The 22,149-nt window shown below is 39.4% G+C and overlaps 1 pseudogene; it reads left to right on the top strand.

Annotated features, from left to right (window-relative positions):
- Nucleotides 1–12,036: 12,036 nt before the first annotated feature.
- LOC102964263 lies at nt 12,037–13,060 on the top strand (annotated as a pseudogene).
- The last annotated feature ends 9,089 nt before the right edge of the window (nt 13,061–22,149 follow it).

Consider the following 22,149-nt stretch of genomic DNA (forward strand, 5'->3'; position numbering starts at 1 on the left):
TACAGAGTTTCTCCGAACAGGGGTTTAAAAATGGGCTGGTTTTCTCAAATAATCAGACCTGCTTCGTGTTCTGCAGGCATATTCAATCTCAGCCAACTCTCCTACCCGCAGCCACAACGCAAAGTGAAAGAGTGTTCTTTCCACAAGGCCAAAGGGAAAGATACGCACATTAGCCCTAAAATGTGAAATATTCTTCCCATTCTGTTGGGGAAGAGATCTGGGCCAGCCTCCTTCCACTCGCAAGGCACACTCATGATTTTTCCTTGTTTATTCTCTTTTGCCTTATTTAATTTTTCTCAAATAGAACTTTAAATCTCCTCAAGCTCTATTATTAGAAAACGTTGGGCCCAGAATTTGTCTACCTCACTGCCTGGTAGAGACAACCTGAACTTGAACGATTGGGAGGAAAGCAGCTGCCAGCCGACAGATCCTTCCATAAAAGGCCACCGTCTAGGTCTGATGTTGAGAACACTGTTGCTGGGGCTCATCAAGATGGTGTGGCTACAGGGACCATCTGATCCGACTGAGTGGATGGGTTATTTAAGGTTGACCATGAAAACATTAGATCCAAATTCCTTTCTTGACAAGTAAGTCATCATGAGCTATATCTTCACGAGTTAATGCCCCGCTCGGCCAGTATGCCAGAGCCAGACAACATGAATCCTTAATAATCGTTCAAGGTATTTAGATTTAAAATATATATATATATATATATATATATATATATACAGTTTTCAACAAAATAAAAGGAGGAAACATCTTTTAAAGAAATGGTGCTGAGGCCCAGTCCTAGGTGACACCATTCAAATTTAGGACTATATCAGCCCGTGTTAATTTGTTAGGGCTGCCATAACAAAGCCCAGCAGACTGGATGGCTTAAAGAACAGGACGTTATTCTCTCACAGTTCTGGAGGCTAAAAGTCCAAGATCAAGGCGTCAGCAGGACTGGTTGCTTCTGAGGTCTCTGTCCTTGGCTAGCGGGACAGCTGTCTTCTCCCTGAGTCCTCACATGGTTCTGGCTTTTGTATGGTCTGCATCCTAATCTCCTCTTCTTATAGAGACACCAGTCAGATTGGATTAGGGCCCACCCTAATGACTTCACTTTAATTATCTCTCTCTCTTTCTTTTCTTTTTCTTTTTTTTTAATTTGAGAGAAACAGAGAGAGAAAGAATCCCAAGCAGGCTCTGCACTCTACACTGAGCTCAGTGTAGAGCCCGACACAGAGCTTGATCCTGGGATCATGACCTGAGCTGAAATCAAGAGTCGGATGCTCAACCAACTGAGCCTCCCAGGTGCCCCCAATTTAATTATGCCTTTAAAGACAATCTCCAAATACAGTCACATTCTCAGGTACTAGGGCCTAGGACTTCAACGTATGCATTTCAGAGGACATAATTCACCCTATAGCACTGCCCATGCTTATCTATGTTGTCCTTGGGTAATTAAGTTTTTTTTTTTCCAAAAGATGGAGTGGTTCACGTTGACAGCTGTGATGAATTCTTTCTGCAACATACGCAACAGACTTCCATACCTTTCCTAGAAACAGACCCTTATTTCTGTACTAGGGCAGAGAGTCCATGATATTAGGAAGGGAGGCCCCTTCCCCAATCACAAGAGCCAGTAAGCCCATTACCTTTTGCCAGGTTTAGGATGGGCATGAGATCCACTTCTGACCAATGACATGTATAGTGAAGTCTTCCTTCCCAGGACAAAAAACATAAGTTTTTGGCTTCCCTTGTCCCTCCTTTCGTGTTTGGGGAATGTTTGTGTGAGAACATGATGCCTATCTTGCTATCTTGCTCGGGGCAGCCATCTTGCTGTCATGAAGGAAAGGTCATGGAGTTAAAAAGCGAATCCTCTGAGGATGGAGGTGTTGGAAGAAAAGAAAAGAACATGGTTCATGAGGCATTCTTTTTTGTGTAAACCAGAGTAAGTTAAGTTTTCTTTTTCTTTTTTAATTTTAACTTTATTTATTTCCTTTCTTGGGGTAGGTAATTTATTCACATGGCTCAAAATTCACAAAGTATCAAAAAGTAAATGGTGAAATGTCTCTTCCACTCCTGACCCTCAATCACCAACTTGCCCTCCCTGGAAGCAAACAATGTTACTGTTTCTGATGCTTTTCCAGAGGTAATTTACAAATATGTACACATATATTCCCTTCCTCCTTTTTCCACAAATGGTAGCACATTTTCTGTATATCCTTCCCCAGCCTTTTTCATGTATCAAATTAGCTTGGCCATAATTACATATCAGTATCAAAAAGCTTCCTCCTTAATTTTTATATCTGCATCTGCATAGTATCCCATTATATGGCTGCTCCATTTAACTAGACTTCTTTGAGGCTTTTTAATTCACTTCCAATCTTTACTATTAAGAACAATTCTGGGTGCCTGGGAAGCAGGTTAAGCATCCGACTTCCACTCAGGTCGTGATCTCACGGTTCCTGAGTTCCAGCCCCGAGTCAGGCTCTGTGCTGACAGCTCAGAGCCTGGAGCCTGCTTCAGATTCTGTGTCTCCTTCTCTCTCTGCCCCTCCCCCACTTGAGCTCTGTCTTTCTCTCTCTCTCTCTCTCTCTCTCTCTCTCAAAAATAAGTAAATGTAAAAAAAAATGAAAAAAAATAACAATTCTACAATAGTAAACTATGTCATTTTGCACATGTGGGAATATTGCTTTCAAAAAATGCTAGAAATAAAATTTGGTGTCAAAAAAATTGGGGATCACAGGCAGATATATTTTATTTTGATAAATATTACCAAATTGCTGTCCATAGAGACAGAACATCAGCTATTTTTAAGAGTGTCCATTTCCATGTGCAAACACCAACTTTGGTGTGTTATCAAACATTTGAGGTCATCAAGGTGAAAAATGTTAGCTCAGTGTAATTTTTGTTTGCATCTTTTTTTAAAGTTTATTTTGAGAGTGAGAGAGAGAGAGAGAGAGGGAGGAGGAGGGGCAGAGAGGAGAGACAGAATCCCAGGCAGGCTCCGTGCTGCCAGCAAAGGCAGAGCCCAGCTCAGGGCTCAAATTCATGAACTGTGAGACCATGAGCTGGGCTGAGATCAAGAGTTGAGATTAAGAGTCCAATGCTGGGGCGCCTGGGTGGCTTGGTCAGTTAAGCATCTGACTTCGGGACTTCGGCTCAGGTCATGATCTCACAGCCCATGAGTTCGAGCCCCGCGTCGGGCTCTGTGCTGACCGCTCAGAGCCTGCAGCCTGTTTCAGATTCTGTGTCTCCCTCTGTCTCTGCCCCTCCCCTATTCATGCTCTGTCTCTCTTTGTCTCAAAAATAAATAAACGTTGAAAAAAAAATTTTTTTAAAAAGAGTCCGATGCTTAACCAATTGAGCCACGCAGGCACCTCTTATATGCATTTCTTATTGTGACTGACAATTTTCATTTCATTGTGAGTGAACATTTTCATTACATTAGAGTCATTTGTAAACTACTTTCCACTGTCTGTTCATCTCGCTTACTATTTTTCTGTTGGGCAATTTTCAAATGTAATCTTGCTATCCCCCAAATCACCTATTGAACAATGATTTTTTTTTTTCTTCACTAACTGGAAACACTACCATTATCGTAAACCAGGTTTGTGTAAGAACTTGAGTTTACTTCTGGATTTTCAAGTCTCCTCTTCTGATCTTTTTAATTTGCTAGTTCCACAGTCTTTCCATTTTTTAGCTTTATATTTTAATATATATCAGAGCTCCTTTTATTCTCCTTTTTTAGAATGTTCCTGATTATATTTTCTTATTTCTTTTTCCGAATGAACTTTAAGATCAGCTTATTTAGTAACCCTCCCCCAAAAAACTTCTATTGGTATTTGTATTGAGCCTTACCAAACTTCTAGATTACTCAGAACTAACATTTTCCTGGTACTAGTCTTCCTTTCAAAAACATGGTAACTTTTTTTTTTTTTTAACATTTATTTGTTTTTGAGACAGAGAGGGACAGAGTGTGAGTGGGGATGGGGCAGAGAGAGAGGGAGACACAGAATCTGAAGCAGGCTCCAGGCTCTGAGCTGTCAGCCCAGAGCCTGATGTGGAGCTGGAACTCACGAACCATGAGATCATGACCTGAGCTGCAGTCAGATGCCCAACCGACTGAGCCAACTAGGCGCCCCGAACATGGTAACTTTCTGTGTATCGATTCCTTTTGTATCCCTCAGTAGTGTTTTAATGTTCAATTTTTTTAAAAATATAGATCTTGAGTATTTCTTGTTAAGTTCATTCCTAGGTGTTTTATCTGTGTAAGTGTCATGGAAATGAGATCTTTTCTTAGTTTGTTGTTTTTTTTTTTTTTTTACCCAGCTACCTACTCAATTCTCTTCTCATCTATAATAGTTTTTCATTTGATTCTCTTACACTATCACCTATAATAAATAATATGAAATTAATCTCTGCTGTCTAATTTTTATACTTCTAATACATTTTAATCTTGTCTAAATACATTGCCTAGTACCTTTAGAACAGTGTTAAATAGTAATGGCATTAATGAACATCATTGTCTTGATCCTGATTTTAATGAAAATGTCCCCTTTCAGCAGAAGTTACAATAGATATGTTTATTTTATTATGCTAAGGAAGTACCCATCCGTATTTCACTGAAGTTTTAAATTAACAATGGATATTGAATTTTTACAAGAGGAAAACAAATGTCATTTAAAATTCTGCAGAGATGATTACACCACTTTTCTCCTTAAATCTATCAATCTGATGAATTGCATAAGTCAGTTTCCTAATACTAAACTATCTTTACTTTTCTAGAATAACCCACACTTGATCTTGTTGTTTTCTTTTAATGTACCTTTGGGATGCTGTTTGCTAATATTTTATTCAGATTCTCATAAATGAGCTGGGCCTGTACTATTAGTCTATTTTATGTTCTTCATTGCTTTATAATTATATTTATATTTCTGACATAACAGTTCATCCTTAAGGAATTATACCTTAGAGTTAATTTAGTTTAATATCTAGGATGGCCAACCTTTCACCTTCCCCCACCCCAGTGTCAACACGTCCCCCACCCATGCTGCTGCTCAGCACAGAGCCGTGCCATTCATGTTAGATCTTTTTTCTAGGCATCTGTTCATTTTTATGTGCTTATCATGAAAAGATTTACTTGTACAAGTAACATACCTCTGATATCCTCAACTTATGAACTGACCTTCAAAACACCTGTTTGAGGGGCACCTGGGTGGCTCAGTTGGTTGGGCGTCTGACTTCGGCTCAGGTCATGATCTCATGGTTTGTGAGATCGAGCCTCACGTCCGGCTCTGTGCTCACAGCTCAGAGCCTGGAGCCTGCTTCTGATTCCGTGTCTCCTTCTCTCTCTGCCCATCCCTCGCTGTGCTCTCTCTCTGTCTCTCAAAAATAAATGTAAAAAAAAAATTTTTTTTAAACCAAAAAACACCTGTTTGATAAAGGGGCTTGTCCAGTAAAATAGGGTGATTCACGCAGAAGCCATTCCAGAGCAATAAGACCTCAAAAAGGCAATTATTTTTACACTCAAGGCCTAAAGCCTCCCTTTGGATTAGTCCATTTATAAAAGCTCTATCAGCATTGTCCAACAGAACCTTCTGTAATGATAAAAATCATTAATTGTGTTGTCCAATATGGTAGGTGCCAGTCACATCTGGCTAATGAATGCTTGACATGGGATTAGTGCAATGGAAGAACTGAATCTTAAATTTAATTTTATCGTATTTTTTAAAGATTTTTTTTTACCTTTTTTTTTATGTTTATTTATTTTGAAAGACAGCCATGTGCCAGCAAGCGGGGGAGGGGCAGAGAGGGAGAGGGAGAATCTTAAGCAGGCTCCCTCCCTAGTGCAGAGCCCGACAGAGGTCTCAGTCTCATGACTGTGAGATCATGACCTGCATGATCCACCCAGGATCCTGAGCCACCCAGGATCCTGAGCCACCCAGGTGCCTGTTATTCTTTTTTATTTCACATTTTATTAAGTCATAAGATACATAAGGTAAAGTACATAGACTGTACTGATCTTAAGTGTATAACCTGAAGAACTATTACATATGTACAGACTCATGTTGCCATCCCAGAAAATCCAGAACATTTTTAGTACCCTAGAAGAAGACATCACATCCCTCCCCCCTCAGTAATCCTTACTGCTTGGGTCTCAGTTACTATTCTGGGAGACATACAATACATTTGAGATACAGGATATCTCCAGAGATATTCACTATTTAATTTAATGACTTACCCCGAGCCATTAGTCTTTCCTATGCTTGAACTACATATAAATGGAATCATGTCATATTAACCATTTTGTGTCTGACTTCTTTTAATCAATATCCTGTTTTTGAGATGTATCCTTGTTGTTGCTAGCATCAGGTGCTTGGTTTCTTTTTTAAATTGTCTCATTGTAGTATTCCACTATATAAATACACCTAAATTTATCCATTCTCTTGGTTCTTTTTGACTTGTCTTGTTTCAAATTTTCAGCAATTGTGAATAAAGTTATTACAAATATTCTTGTACATGTCTTTTTAGAGACACTCATTTTTCTTCAGTATATACTTAGACGTAAAATTGCTAAATCATAAGGTAGAAATATGTATAGTTTTAGTTAATACAGCTAAAACATTTCTAAAATGATGCAATTTACAATCCCCTCCTGCAATCCATGAGCGTTCCGTTGCTTCACATATTTACCCAAACTTGGGATTGTCATTCACCTTTATATTAGCCACTTTAGGACATCTAGGTGGCTCAGTCAGTTTAGCGTCTGACTTCGGCTCAGGTCATGATCTCACGGTTCGTGAATTTGAGTCCCTGTGCTGTCAGGACAGACCCCACTTCAGATCCTCTGGCCCCCCCTCTCTCTCTGCCCATCCCCTGCTCCCACTTTCTCTCTCTCACAATACATAAACTTAAAAAAGATATCAGCCACTTTAATGAGTATATTTCTCACCGTGGGGTTTCTTTTCTTATAAAATTATTTACTTTGGAATAATTATAGAACTACAGAAAAGTTGCAAAGATAGTAACTTTGCAGAGAGTTTTGTTATCCCTTCACCCAGCTTCCTTTATTTTAATATCTTACATACTCATGATTTGTTAATTAAAACTAAGAAATTAACATTGTTAATACTAATTAAGCTATAGACTTCATTCAGATTGCACTAGGTTTTCCCTAATGTCCTTTTACTGGTCCAGGATCCAATCCAAGTTACTACATTCTATTTAGTGGTCATGACCCTGTAGTCTTCTCTGAAAAACCATTTCTTTCCTTGTTTTCTTCCCTCATTTTTTCCTTGTCAGTTTTGAAGAGTACTAATCTGTTACTTTACAGGATGTCCTTCACTTTGGGTTTGTCTGATGTTTTCTCATGATTAGAAACTGTCAAACCGCCCTTCCGCATGCCTATAGTATACCCTTTGGTATTTCTTCCTGCAATGAGAGTTCCGTTGTTCCATCCCATGGGGTGGTGGTGGTGGTGATTTTTAGCAATTCTGGAAGGTGAACACTGGCACCTCATTGTGATTCTAACTGCGTTTCTCTATGACAAATGTTGACCATCTTTTCATATGCTTACTTGCCACCCATATATCTTATTTGTTGAAGAGCCTTTTTACATCTTTTGCCCATTTTTAAATTGGGTCAGTTGTTTTTCTTATCACCCTTAAGAATTCTTTATGTATTCTGGATGCAAGTCTGTTATCAGATATGCGATCCGCAAATATTTTCTCCTAGCCTGTGGTTCGCCTGTTTATTCTCTTAACATATCTGTCACAGAGCAAAGTTTTTCAATTCTGATATGGTCCACTTTGTCAATTTTTTTACTTTTATGGGTTGCATTTTTTAAAGTAATCTATACACCGAACATGGTGCTCAAACCTACAACCCCAAGATCAAGCTTCGCACGCTCCACTGACTGAGCCAGCCAGGTGTCCCCATGGATTGCATTTTTGATGTAGTATCTGAAATCTGATCACCAAGCCCAAGGTCCACCCAGAGTTTGTCTTGTGTTTTCTTCTAGATATTTTGCCATTTCACTATTTAAATTTAAGCTTATGAGCCATTACTTTTGGTGTAATGTGTTGTGGTATGTGTGTAATTTTTTTTTTACATACAAATGTCCACTTGCTCCCACACCACTTGTTGAAAAGACTGTTCTTTCTGCATTAAGTTGTCTTTGTACCTTTGTCAAAAATCAGTTGATGATATTTGTGTGGATTTATTTCTGAGCTCTCTGTTGGTACCTCTGGCCTATGTGTCTACCCTTTTGCTGATACCGCACTGTCTTGATGACCGTAGTTTCCTAATAAGTCTTGAAATTGGGTAGTGTAATTTCTCCAGCTAGCATTCTTTTTTTAGTTCCTTTCAGTTCCTTTTCTTTTCTGTATAAATTTTAGAATCCATTGCCAATTTCTAAAAAAAAAAAAAATTAAAAAATTTAAAAAAGAGGCCTGCTGTGATTTTGATTGAGGATGCATTGACTCTATAAATCAAACTGGGGAGAAGTAACATCCATACAATATTGAATTTTCCAATCCACATACACAGTATATCTCTCCATTTATTTACATCTTTGTTGATTTTATTAGTGTTCTGTAGTTTTCAGTAGACAGATCCTGCCCGTACTTTATTATATTTTTACTTAAGTACTTAAGTGTGTGTTGGGGGGGAGGACTATTATAAATCATATTTTTTTAATTTCAAAGTCTAATTGTCTATTGCTGATATATGGAAATATGATTGACTTCTGTATACTGGCCTTGTATCCTACAAACTTGCTAAACTTACTTATTCTAGGAATATTCTTGTAGCTCCTTTGGGATTTTTATACAGACAACTATGTCATTGTCAAACAAAGATAGTTTTATTTCTTCCTTTCCAATCTGTAAAACATTTATTTTCTTGGGGCGCCAGGATGGCTCATTCAGTTGAGCGACCAACTCTCGGTTTCAGCTCAGGTCATGATCTCTCAGTTGGTGTGTTTGATCCCTGCGTTGGGCTTTGCGCTAACAGCTTGGGATTCTCCGTCTCCCTCTCTCTCTTCCCCTCCCCAGCATGCACGCACTCTTTCTCTGACTCTCTCAAAAATAAATAAATAAACAAACATTAAAAAACAACAACAACAAAACTTTCTACCCAAAAATGTTGGGTCTCCCTATACTGGGGTTAAATGAGAGGCAGTCACATCTAGATGTAACTTAGTCTGACTATGCCACAAGACCTCCCACAGCCTTCCTTGTCTCAGGGTGTGGCCATTCTCCAGGGGAACTCGAACCCACCAGGTGATGCCCGTTACTTTAATCCCTTCAAGGCTCGTTGTTTTTCCTTATTTTGCTTAGCTTTCTATCCACATATTTATCTATCCACAAAACTATCCATATTTAGCTTTCTATCCACAAAAACAAGGGTGATATGTATTTGTGCATTCCGCCATTATATTGTCAGTTATAACCAGGGAAACTTTCTAAGAATTTGATCAAGATTTAGTTACACAACCATCTGCCTGAGTTACTCTCAGGATGATATGCAATGATTTGTTCATTTGATGTGATATCTCTTTGCCTACTGTTGGACACTATGGGCTATAACGTGCATCCCTTGGTCTGAAGAAATGTTACTCAGTGGCCCAAATTGGTACAATGTCTTCTGTACCAGTCCTTTAATAGCATTTTAAGTGTTTGGGTCTACTACCAAGAATGCAAAGCCCAGTCCAGCCTGTCTATTCCTCTTAGGACCCACTTATCGTCCCCCGGACCTACCAGCACTGGTCCAATGTAGTCCGCATGTCAGCTGTGTGCAGGGCCATCCTCCCGGGGGCATCTTTCCCAGCGCCATCTGCAGTCTTTCTCTCTCTTGTTAGCATTTTGTGCCTCAAAAAGTGCGAGAGGAATATGTCTAGATTCAGCCCACCTCTGTATTGCTTCAGCACCCACGTGTCCACCCATTTCATAAAACTAGGTGGCCACCTCAAGGGAGTGCACCAAAAGGTCTACCTGGTGGTTTCCATCACCTTGTAAATCTGGAAGGAAGTTTGTCCAATGGGCATCAACATGCCCTGCTTTAATGTGTTCCTTAAATCCCCAGAGTGATTTCCACATGGCTTCACCCTATTCAGGCAGCCCCTTAATAGTCCAGTTTTTGCTTGCCCAGCTACCTTGACCACATGGCCAGGCTGTTGGCTACTGCCCATGAGTCCATAAAAACCCAAACACAGGGGTTTTTGACCAATGTTCAATACTTCATCACAGCTAGACAACAGCACGCAGTTCAACCCATTGAGAGACGACCTTCTACCAGTCTTTCCATCTGACAGTCTTAACACAGCAGCTTTTCAAACAGGATACTGGCCATGCATTTTGGAACCACCATCAATTTCCATCCTGACTTTCAATTCCATCAATTACCACACCTGCATATCCGCCTACTCCAATCTTAGCTCCTGTTAAACTTCACCAACAGGTTGTGAATTCCCAGGGCACTTGGCTCCTGTGTCAAGGACATACTTCCATATATCAAAGGTAATGTCATATTCAGCAGGTGAACATCCTGGCCATCACAAAGCCAATCCCACATGGCTTGTGTATGAAACATAGCTGCTTCATCTGGGGTGTTCCACTTGGCATTTGTAGGGGACTTTGGGTAGTCCATCTTCTCAGGATAAACACGCCTTCCAGTGGTTTCTGTCCAGTCCACCATGCTGGCTGTTGCCTCTTGAATAATCTCTTGTGGATTCCTGGATCATGTATCTCCACCTTCTATTTTTCAAGGATGAGCTGTAAGTCCTGTATCAATCCAAACATGCTCTTCCACTCTGCAGCATTCAAAACCAAGGACACAGCCCCCAAATTAATTACTCTCACAATCCATTTCAGTAAAAGTTCTTCAGGGAACCAATGATAGCAATCTACAAAATAAGACAACTCCTTCACACTATGCTTCTGGCTTCAGTAGTGTCTTGATTTTGTCTTCCCCCCATCTTGACAACCTTCGTGGTAAGCAGAGGCCTTAGAGCATAATTTTCCCCTTGTAGGCTGCTTTGAGGCTAGAGGCTAAAGCTCAGACTTTGGGACTAGTGGCTAAAGCTCGTGATCCACCATCAAGGTCTGACCCACCACTTTCTTTTACTTTCACTTTGGCTCTTACAGATAATAACCAGGGGACTGTACATTTAGCATGCTTCTCATTATTTTGCATTTCTTTACATATCTAATAAGCCAACTCCTTGAGAATCAAATCCAGCACCATTTCTGGATCATAACTGATCTCAGCACAGCTGTAGTTTCAGACCATGAGGGACTAAGTGGCCGTCCAGGAATCAAAGCTTCCTTATTCCCTGCCTTTTCTTACTTTCTCTTCCCAAACCGTAAGTTTCTGTGAACCGTGGCTGTTTTAGCAAATCCCACTTGTCTGACACCAGTTAGTAGGATCTGTTTCTACTCACAACACTGGTGAAATGTATGGGTTTTCCACACCAAGAAATTCTCCAATTCTCTGCAGATACTGACTTAATGTCCTACAATTTAACTCAATTTTGACACTAACTACACAGAGCTAGTAGGTTACATACACTTCTGTCCAACTTGTCCACAAATCAGGGGCTCCCAAGACACCCCCCCCCCTTCAACTACAATAATTTGCTATAACACCTTAATGGAACTCAAGGAAATACCTTACTAACTAGTAACAGGTTTATTACAAAGGATATTATAAAGGATACAAGTGAGCAACCAGATAAAGAGGTACCTAGGGCAAGGTCTGGAAGAGTCCAGACCTTGGGAGCTTGGGGTGCCCATGGATGCATTCACCAACCTGGAAGCTCTCTGAAACCCATAGTTTAGAGATTTTTATGGAGGCTTCATCATGTAAGCAGAATGGGTTATTAACTCTATCTCTACCCTCCCCCGCCCCGCCCTAGAGTAAGGGTGGGTAAGGCTGAAAGTTCCAAGCTTCTAATCGTGGCTTAATCTTTCTAGTAACCAGTTCCTACCCTGAAGCTATGAAGGAACACACCAAGAGTCACGACTTTAACGCGAAACATACTTGAGAGGCAGCAAGTGCAGGAGGCCGGTAGGTCGGGTGTGCGCACAGGCTGTAGGTTGGGTGTGCGCACAGGCTAAGGGCGCTGCGACTCCTGCCGGCGGGTCTGCCTCTGGGTGAGTGCGCGCCTGGTGGCGTTTCCTGTTCTCTCCCCCGTGTGGCTGCAGCTCGCGCCTCGTCTGACACAGCTGGACCATGACTTCAGCTTTGGAAGAGCTACAGAAAGATCTAGAAGAGGTGAAGGTGCTGCTGGAAAAGGCCACCAGTAAAAGGGTACATGATGACCTTGTAGCTGAAAAAATCCATGCTTGAGGCAGAAATCAAGAATAAGATGCAGCAGAAATCACAGGGAAAAGCAGAATTTCTTGACGATGAAAAACCAGCTGCTGTGGTTCCTCCCATTACAACGGGATATACAGTGAAAATCAGTAATTGTAGATGGGATCAGTCAGATGAGTTTGTGAAAATCTTCATTACCTTAACTGGAGTCCAAGTCCCCACTGAGAATGTGCAGGTGCATTTCCCAGAGATTATTTGATCTTTTGGTAAGGAATCTAAATGGGAAGAGTTACTCTAGGATGGTGAACAATCTCTTGAAATCCATCTCTGTGGAAGGCAGTTCAAAAAAGTCAAGACAGATACAGTTCCTATGTAGAAAGAAAGCAGAAAACACGCAGTGGCACTACCTGATTCAGGTTGAAAAAGAATGAGAAGAGAAAGAAAAGCCCTCCCGGGACACTGAAACAGATCCTAGCAAGGGATTGATGAATGTTCTAAAGAAAATTTATGAAAATGAAGGTAATGATATGAAGCGAACCATTAATGAAGCCCGCGTGGAATCAAGAGAGAAGCAAGCCAAAGAAGACAGAATTTTGAGATTTTAAAATCATTGGGAAACGGTGATGTGGAAATATTGATGTTTCCAATAAGGAAATGTTGGTGAGCTGAACACATAAATTTAACAAATAATAACTTTCAAAGCCTTCCTTCTAGGAAAAGGTAATGAATTCTCCCATTTCCTACTGGAGGATTTATTTAAAGAAAATAGGTTTATTAAACACTTCCTCCAAAGATGGCTTCCGTAGTAATCTGGGCATTTTGATGAGTTTTGTTCAAGAAAGGATAACATTGCATTCATGTATGAAATGTAAAAAAAAGCAAGTCTTGCTTAATGATAATGCCACCCTGTGTGTATATTTGTTCAGCCAAGGGGTAGAAAACAAAAGTTATTGTTTTCTTATAAGTTCCTGACATCAGCTTCCACCAATGTAAAAATAAGTAAAAATAAAACCTGAATTTTTGCATGAATCTATAAATAGAAATAAAATTTAAAACCTCTCCTATCAGGAAATTACAAGGGTTTTGGGGAGCTCTGTGTCAGGAACTAAGGGCAGAAACCAAGCATATATTTCTTATGATGTCACAGGAATGGTGAGAGATGACATCCTGTCTTGTTCCCAATCTTCACTCAATCTGTCACCATTAGGTTTAGTGTTATCTCTATGTTATTCACAGATATTCTTCATTAGGCTAAGGAATAGCTTATTCTTTGAATCAGCCCCTCTATTCTTTGCTGAAAGCTTTTATCATGAATGAATGTTGAATTTTGTCAAATGCTTTTTCAGCATCTATTGAGGTGGTCATGTGGTTTTTCCTACCTTATCTGTTAATATGATGTGTTTCATTGATTTTTTAACATTTAATCAAACTTGCATTCTTGTAAATTTTATTTGGTCATACTGTAGTATCTTTTTTATATATTACTGGATTTGATTTGCTGATATTGTTGAGGAATTATACACTTATGTTCATGAGGAATATTGGTATTGGTAGTTTTCTTTTCCCATAACACCTTTGTCTGGTTTGGGTATTATGGCAATGGTAGTTTTATTGGGTAGGAAGTGTTCCCTCTTCTATTTTCTGGAACAGATTTCTTCCTTAACTGTTTGGTATAATTTATCAATGAGTTAATCTCAGCCTGGAGTTCTATTAATTAGAAAGTTTTTAGCTACAAATTCAATTTCTTTTGGGTTATCTATTTTCCCATGAGTGAATTTTAGAAGTTTGTGTCTTTCAAGGAATCAGTTCATTTTATCTAAGTTATCAAATTTATGGCAATAAAGCTGTTCCTGAAGCAGCCTGGAGCCTGCTTCAGATTCTGTCTCCCTCTCTCTCTCTGCCCCTCCGTTGCTCACACTCTGTCTCTGTCTCTCAAAAATAAATACACATTTAAAAAAATAATAAAAAAATAAAATACTACTCTGACTACAGTAGGGAGAATGGATTCAGGGGTACCAAGAGAGGAGGTGTGTGGAGAGATCAGGAGGAGCCCACAAGATGATGGTCACCTGGGCAAGCTGGTGGCAGTGGGAATAAAAGATGGATTCTAGAGATATTTGGAAAGTAGAATAATTAGACTTGCTAACTGATTGGATGTGGGAAGTAAGACAGAAAAAAAAAAGAGACAAGGATGACCCCAGGTTTCAGGCTTTAGCAACTGAATGGGTGGCAATATCATTTATCAAACTAGAAAATTATGAAGGAGTAATAAACTTGATTACATGAAAATATAAAAATTCTGTGCACTGAAAGACCATATAAACACAGGACAGACTGGGCGAAGATATGTACAATTCATATAACTGACTAAGAATTACCATCCAGAATGTTAAAAAAAAATTAGTAAGAAAAAGACAAATGATCTGAAAGAAAAATAGGCAAAGAATATGAACAGGCAACTCATTAATGAAGAAAACCAATGCCAAAAAAATAATTTAAAAAGACATTCAACCACAGACTCTTAACTATAGAGAACAAACTAACAGTTATTGGTGGGGAGGTGGGTGGGGCTTGGGTGAAATAGGTGATGGGGAGTAAGGAGTGCACTTGTCATGATGAGCACCAAGTGTTGTATGGAAGCGTTGAATCACTACATTGTACACCCAAAACTAATATTACACTGTATGTTAACTAAGTGGAATTTAAATCAAAACTTTAAAAAAAAGATGCTCAACCTTACTAGGTCATGAAATACAAACATATAGACTTAGCAACAATTAAGAAATCTGATGAAAGCAAGAATTGGTGACAATTTGGAGCAACCAGCGCTTTCATGCATAACTAATGGCAAAATAAATTTAAATCATTTTGAAGCAAAATTTGGTCATATCTTGCTAAACAGAAGATACATATTCTTACAGATGATGCACATTTCATATCTAGGTAACTAGATATCTAGTCTAGAGAAACTCTTGTTCACATGCACAAGGGAACATAAACAACAAAGTTGACTCGGGTATTGTTTTCTAATAGTTGAAAAAGTGAAAACCACATCCATCAATAGAATGGATATGTACATTGGGGTTTATTTATATAATGTAATATAAATATAATACCATAGTAAAAATAGTAAATTACTCATTTTGATACATATAGCTTTAGTTCTTTCGTTCTTACTATTGTGTATATATATATATACACATATACATATATATTGGAAATTTACCCATGTTGATACATGGCACATGATATGTGTGTGTGTGTGTGTGTGTGTGTATGTGTGTGTGTGTAGAGAGGTGTCAAAATAAAATCAGCTGCTAAAAAGATACATACAGTTAAATACCATTTACATGAAATTAAGAAACAAGCAAAATACCAAAGAAGATTACGAACATATTTCTAGAAAAATTATTAAAATATGCAAGGAAATGATGAAATCAAATTCAGGTTATTAACTTCTTCTAGGGAAAAGGGGGAAAGGGATATACAAAGGGCCTTAATTTTACATCCAACGTTTTACTTTTTAAGCAGACCCATGGTTACATGTGTGACTATTTATATTATTACCTATACTTTTTTATATGCCAGAAATATTTCATTAAAAATAACCTTTTAGGGACACCTGGGTGGCTCAGTTGGTTAAGCATCTGACTTTTGATTTGGGCTCAGGTCATGATCTCACGGTTCCTAACAGCACGGAGCCTGCTTGGGATTCTTTCTCTCCCTTTCTCTCTGCCCCTCCCTCCTTCTGTCTCTCAAAAATAAATATACATTTTAAAAAATAATAATTTTTGGAGCCCACATTGGGCTCTGTGCCAACAGCTCAGAGCCTGGAGCCTACTTCAGATTCTGTGTCTCCCTCTCTCTCTGTCCCTTCCCTGCTCATGCTCTGTCTCTCTCTCTCTCTCTCTCTCTCTCAAAAATAAACATTAAATTTTTTTAAAAATAATAATAATAATTTTTTAAAGGAAACCAATAGAAAACTTCCAGTTTCCAGTAATAACGGACTAGCTCTTTCAGTCTAAACCTCTGGCTGAAAGCAACTAAAAATAATGGATACTTTTCATAAATCATGGAAAAAACACCAGGGAGATGGCAATCATAATGAATTACTAGAAGAGACAGTAAGAATCCAGACATAGAGATGGCAAAAGCTTAAACCCTCACTTCACCAAAAAGGAAATCCAAATGGCTAATAAACCCATAAAAAGATGCTCAGCTTCATTAGACACCAGAGAAGTACAAATAAAACCACACCCTCCAGATTGGCAAAAATTCAGAACTCTGAAAGTACATAGTGTTAAATATTGATAAGTGTGTGGAGCAACCAGAACTCCCATATAATGCCCAAGAAGTGGAAATTGGTTCAATCGTTTTGGAAGTGAGTTTGGCATGGCCCAGCAAGTCCACTCTTAGGTATATACAAAGAGAGATGTATGCATATTATTTCAAGGATTCCTGCATGATAGGGTCAACAGAATCAGTGCTTATAATTCCAGTTCCAAAAACTGGAAATAAACCCAATGTTAATCGTCATAAATAATGGTTTAGTCACACAGTGCAATGTTGTACTGAAAATGGATGCACTTTGTGAAACATGACAATAAATATGAATGTCATATTTTGTTGACAGTAAGAAGCAAGACAGAAAAGAAAACATACAGTGTGATTTCATTCGTAAAGTTTAAAAAACTAAACTACATTGTTCAGGGATGCATACATAAGTGGTGAAACTAATATGATCATCGCCAAAGACCACGCAGCCATTGCTCTAGGAAAAAGAAAGTTTGATTATGATTGGAGAGGGGCACATAGATGCATTAATTTAGGAGCATCTGGGTGGCTCAGTCAGTTGAGCATCCAACTTCGGCTCAGGTTCTCGTGATTCAGGAGTTCGAGCCCTGCATCAGTCTCACTACTGTTCAGTGCAGAGCCCACTTTGGATCTTCTATCCCCCTCTCTCTCTCTCTCTGCCCCTCCCCCACTCATGCGTACACAAGCACTCTCTCTCTCTCAAAAATAAATAAAACGTTAAAAAAAAAAAAAGAGCAGTACCTCTAATCTCTAAGGCCCAGCAGCCTGTCCTCAAGCACTGATTCCACCCTTTACTAACGATGTGAAGTTGGTCAAGTTACTCAAACATTTTACACCTCAGGGTCCAAATCTATAACAGAGGACTGTTGCGAGAAGTGAATGCAGCCATCTTCGTAAAATGTTTAACACATAATAAGCATTCAGTTCATGTAATTATTATCTTCTGTAGTCCTCAAACTCTTTTTTTTAATTTTTTTTTAACGTTTATTTATTTTTGAGACAGGGAGAGACAGAGCTTGAACTCGGGAGAGGGTCAGAGAGAGGGAGACACAGAATCCGAAACAGGCTCCAGGCTCTGAGCTGTCAGCACAGAGCCCGACGCGGGGCTTGAACTCACGGACCACGAGATCATGACCTGAGCCGAAGTTGGCCGCCCAACCGACTGAGCCACCCAGGCGCCCCATAGACAAACTCTTTTAAGAAGAGTGGCCATGATGGGAGGACGGAAATGACCATAGCTGGAGGGGGACATGGAATTGAAGGAAGGTAGTATTTGTTTTGTTTTGCTTTCACTTCATTTAATTAACTTTATTTCTTAAAGCTTACGTTCACAGAAAAACTGCACAGAAAGTACAAAGAGGGTCCATATATTCTTTCTATTCCTCCACACACAGCTTCCCCTACTATCAACATCTTGCAGTAACATCTTATAGTACATTTATTACAACTAATGAGCCAAATTGATACATCATTACTAACCAAAGTTCATAGTTTACATTAGAGTTCACTCTGTGTTGTGTGGTTCTATGGGTTTTGGCAAATGTGTAATGTTGTATATCCCTCATTATAGTATCATACAAAGTAGTTTCACTGCCCTAAAAATCCCCTATGATTCATCTATTCATCCCTCCCTCTCTCCAAGCCCCTGGCAACCCCCGATCTTTTCACTGTCTCTATAGTTTTGCATTTTCTAGAATGTCATAGCTGGAAACACACAATATGTAGCCTTCTCAAACTGGCCTCCTTCACTTAGCAATATGCATTAAGGTTATTTCATGTTTTTGCAGGGGTGAGCTCAATAGTTCATTTTTTTATTGCAGAATACTATTCCATGATCTAGATGTGCCACAGTTATTTAGAATGAGTGTCTAGAAGACACTCTAGAAGAATGTCTTGGTTACTTCTAAGTTTGGGCAATTATGAACACAACTGCTAAAACATACATGTGCAGGTTTTTGTGCAGACGTAAGATTTCAACTCATTTGGATAAATACCAAAGTATGCAATCGCCAGGTCATATGATAAGACTATGTTTAGCTTTGCAAGAAATTACCAAACTGTCTTCCAAATTGGTTATGCCATTTTGTCTTTCCATCAGCAACGAACGAGAGCTCCAGTTGTTCCGTACACTTACCAGCTATTGGTGTTTGGGATTTTAGCCATTTTAATTGATGTGAAGTAGTATCTTGTTTTAATTTGCAATTCCCTAATGACATATAATATGGAGCATCTTTCCTATGCTTATTTGCCGTCTGTATATCTTCTTTGGTGAGGTATCTGTTCAGAGCTTTTTGCCCATTTGGGGGGTCCATTTTAAATTGTATTGCTGGGGCACCGGTCTGGCTCAGTTGGTGGAACATGCGACTCTTGATCTTGAGGTCATGAGTTCGAGCCCCATGTGGGGTGTAGAGATTACTTTAAAAAAAAAATAAGTTGAGTTGCTTATTTTCATATTGTTGAGTTTGAAGAGCTCTTTGTATATTTTTAACATGAGTTCTTTATTAGTCTTGCATCTTGCCAATATTTCCCCAGTCTGTGGCTTGTCTTCTCATTCTCTTAATAATGTCTTTCACAGAACAGTTTTTCATTTTAATGGAGTCTTATTTATCAATTTTTTTCTTTCACAGATACTACTTTTGCTATTGTATTTAAAAAGTCATTGCCAAGGGGCACCTGGGTGGCTCAGTCAGTTTAGTGTCTGATTCTCGATCTCGGCTCAGGTCATGATCTCATGAGTTCATGAGCCCCCGATGTGGGGCTCCGAACTGATAACGCAAAGCCTGCTTGGGATTCTCTCTCTCCTTCTCTCTGCCCCTCCCCCACTTGCTTGAGCTCTTTCTCTCTCTGTCCTCTCTCTCTCTCTTTCAAAAATAAATAAACTTTAGGGGCGCCTGGGTGGCTCAGTCGGTTAAGCGGCCGACTTCGGCTCAGGTCATGATCTCGCGGTCCGTGGGTTCGAGCCCCGCGTCGGGCTCTGTGCTGACAGCTCAGAGCCTGGAGCCTGTTTCAGATTCTGTGTCTCCCTCTCTCTGACCCTCCCCTGTTCATGCTCTGTCTCTCCCTGTCTCAAAAATAAATAAAACGTTAAAAATAAAATAAAATAAAATAAAATAAAATAAAATAAAATAAAATAAATAAACTTTAAAAAATAAATAAATGAAAAAGTCTTTGCCAAGCTCAAGGTCTCCTAGATTTTCTGTTATATTATCTTCTAGAAGTTTTATAGTTTTGCATTTTACATCTAGGTCTATGATCCATTTTAAGTTAATTTTTGTGAAAAGTAGAAGGTCTGTTGTAGACTTTTTTTTTTTTTTTTGCATGTCTATTGTTACATTTGTTGAAAAGACTATCTTTTCTCCACTGATTGCCTTTGTTCCTTTGCCAAAGATCAGTTGATTCTATTTGTGTGGGTCTACTTTTGGCTTTCTATTCTGTTCCATTTATCTTTCTGTTTATTCTTTCACCATCTCATACTGTCTTGAGTACTGAAGCTTTGTGGTAAGTCTTGAAACTGGTAGTGTCAGTCTTTTGACTTTATCCTTCTCCAATCCAGAGTTGGCTCTTCTGGGTCTTTCTAAACTTTAGATTGGTTTGTCAATATACACAAAATAACTTGCTGGGATTCCAGTTGAGATTGTGTTGAGTCTACAGATCAAGCTGGGGAGTACTGATATATTAACAACATTGAGTGGAAGGTATTTTTTTAGGATGGGGAAAAATTTGGGCATACTTACAAGGTTTGGAGAAGGAGTTAGTGTGGAGAAGAGGTTGAAATATCAAGAGGGAGGGAATAATCAATATCATAAGATTTCTGACCAGGCTGCAAGAAGTGGGGTTCAGAGTGCATGTGGAGGAATTGATAGGAGGAGGGAACTTCGTCCAATGTAGAGGAGGACAGGGAATGAGGATATGTGTAAATGTGTGTGTGTCTGTAAATTTGGTGGTGTTTAGTTTTTTGGTAAAGATGGTCAGCTGTTGACAACAGGAGGATGAGATAGGGCTTGGAAGGTTGAATGGAGGGAGCGTGAGTAGCCATTGCCTGGAGGGGAAGGGCATGTTAGTTACAAGGACGGAGCAGTATCACCAGGCAGTGTTGAGGGTACAGTTGGTGACCATAAACTTGAAGTACCAATCTATGCTGACATGTGAGACTGCCCAGGGGTACTCAGAGAGACCCGGTTATATGCATACAGAAGTCCATCCAGGATTGGGGTGTATCCCACACAGATGTGATTAAAGGTCAGAGAGACAGAGGATTTTATAATATCAACAAAAGAGCGACAGAAATAGTGGTAGCCTGTAGGATCTCAGATGGACAGGGAAGTCAAAGTGGAAGGAGCTAATGGCTGAAAATCAAGTGGAGAGACAGTACACTGGGGGTCCTGAGTGCAGACCAGGCATAGTGGGAGTGATTTAGTAAGAACTGGAGGTTGTGGTCAAAGAGTTTCCATATCTGTGGGGGCGGGGGGGGGGGAATAACAGAGTTGTAGTGATATTAAATGTGACAGAATGTGTGCTGTGTAAACTGTTAAACACTACACCAATGTCTGTTCACTAGGCCGTAAACTTAAAGATAGGAATCAGGTGTCAGACATTTCCTCCTACTAGCATAACGCCTAATATCTAACACATGCTTTAGTGAACCTACTGAGTGTTAGAAGGATGAGTGAATGAGCTGATTTCCCTTTAAGATTTAGGCTCTGCCAAAATCTTGAACTTCCTAGCCCAGAAAACTACAGGTCCTTCAATACTCTTCTACACAGACTAGCTGAAATCTGACAACGAGATTAAAGATCAAACTGTTCTGATAATGTCAGAGAAGCTTGTATTGGAATATATATATATACAGTAGTCCCTCCCTTATCCACAGTTTCAGTCTCTGTGGTTTCATTACCTGTGGTCAACCACAGTCCGAAAATAGATGATCCTTTTTTGATGTATGCTCAGAAGGTAGCCTAACGCTACATTGCAGTGCTTATGCCATTCATGTCACTTCATCACATCCTGGAGGCATTTCATCATCTCACATCATCACAACACATTTTGTGTTGTGAGCGGGGATGGGAGAGAGCGAGAAAGAAATAAAGAGACCATGTTCACATCTTTTATTACAGTAGATTGTTATAATTGTTCTATTTTACTATTAGTGATTGCTATTAATCTCTTACTGTGCTTAATTTATAAACTAAACTTTATTATAGGTATGTATGTATAGAGAAAAACGTAGTATATATATAGGTTCAGCACTGTGTTCTCAGACATCCCCAACAGATAAGGGAGGACTACTGTATATGTGTTTATAACAAAATATAAAAAACAGTTGTTTGAAGACGTCAGAGAGTGACCAAAAGGATAGAAACTGAAAGAGATTTAGCGCTTAAAAAAAAGGAAAACAGGGGCACCTGGGTGGCTCCGTCGGTTGAGCGTCCGACTTCGGCTCAGGTCATGATCTTGCAGTCTGAGTTCGAGCCCCACGTCAGGCTCTGTGCTGACAGCTCAGAGCCTGGAGACTGTTTCAGATTCTGTGTCTCCCTC

The sequence above is a fragment of the Panthera tigris genome, chromosome B4 (genome assembly GCF_018350195.1).
Source record: "Panthera tigris isolate Pti1 chromosome B4, P.tigris_Pti1_mat1.1, whole genome shotgun sequence".
Lineage (NCBI taxonomy): Eukaryota > Metazoa > Chordata > Mammalia > Carnivora > Felidae > Panthera > Panthera tigris.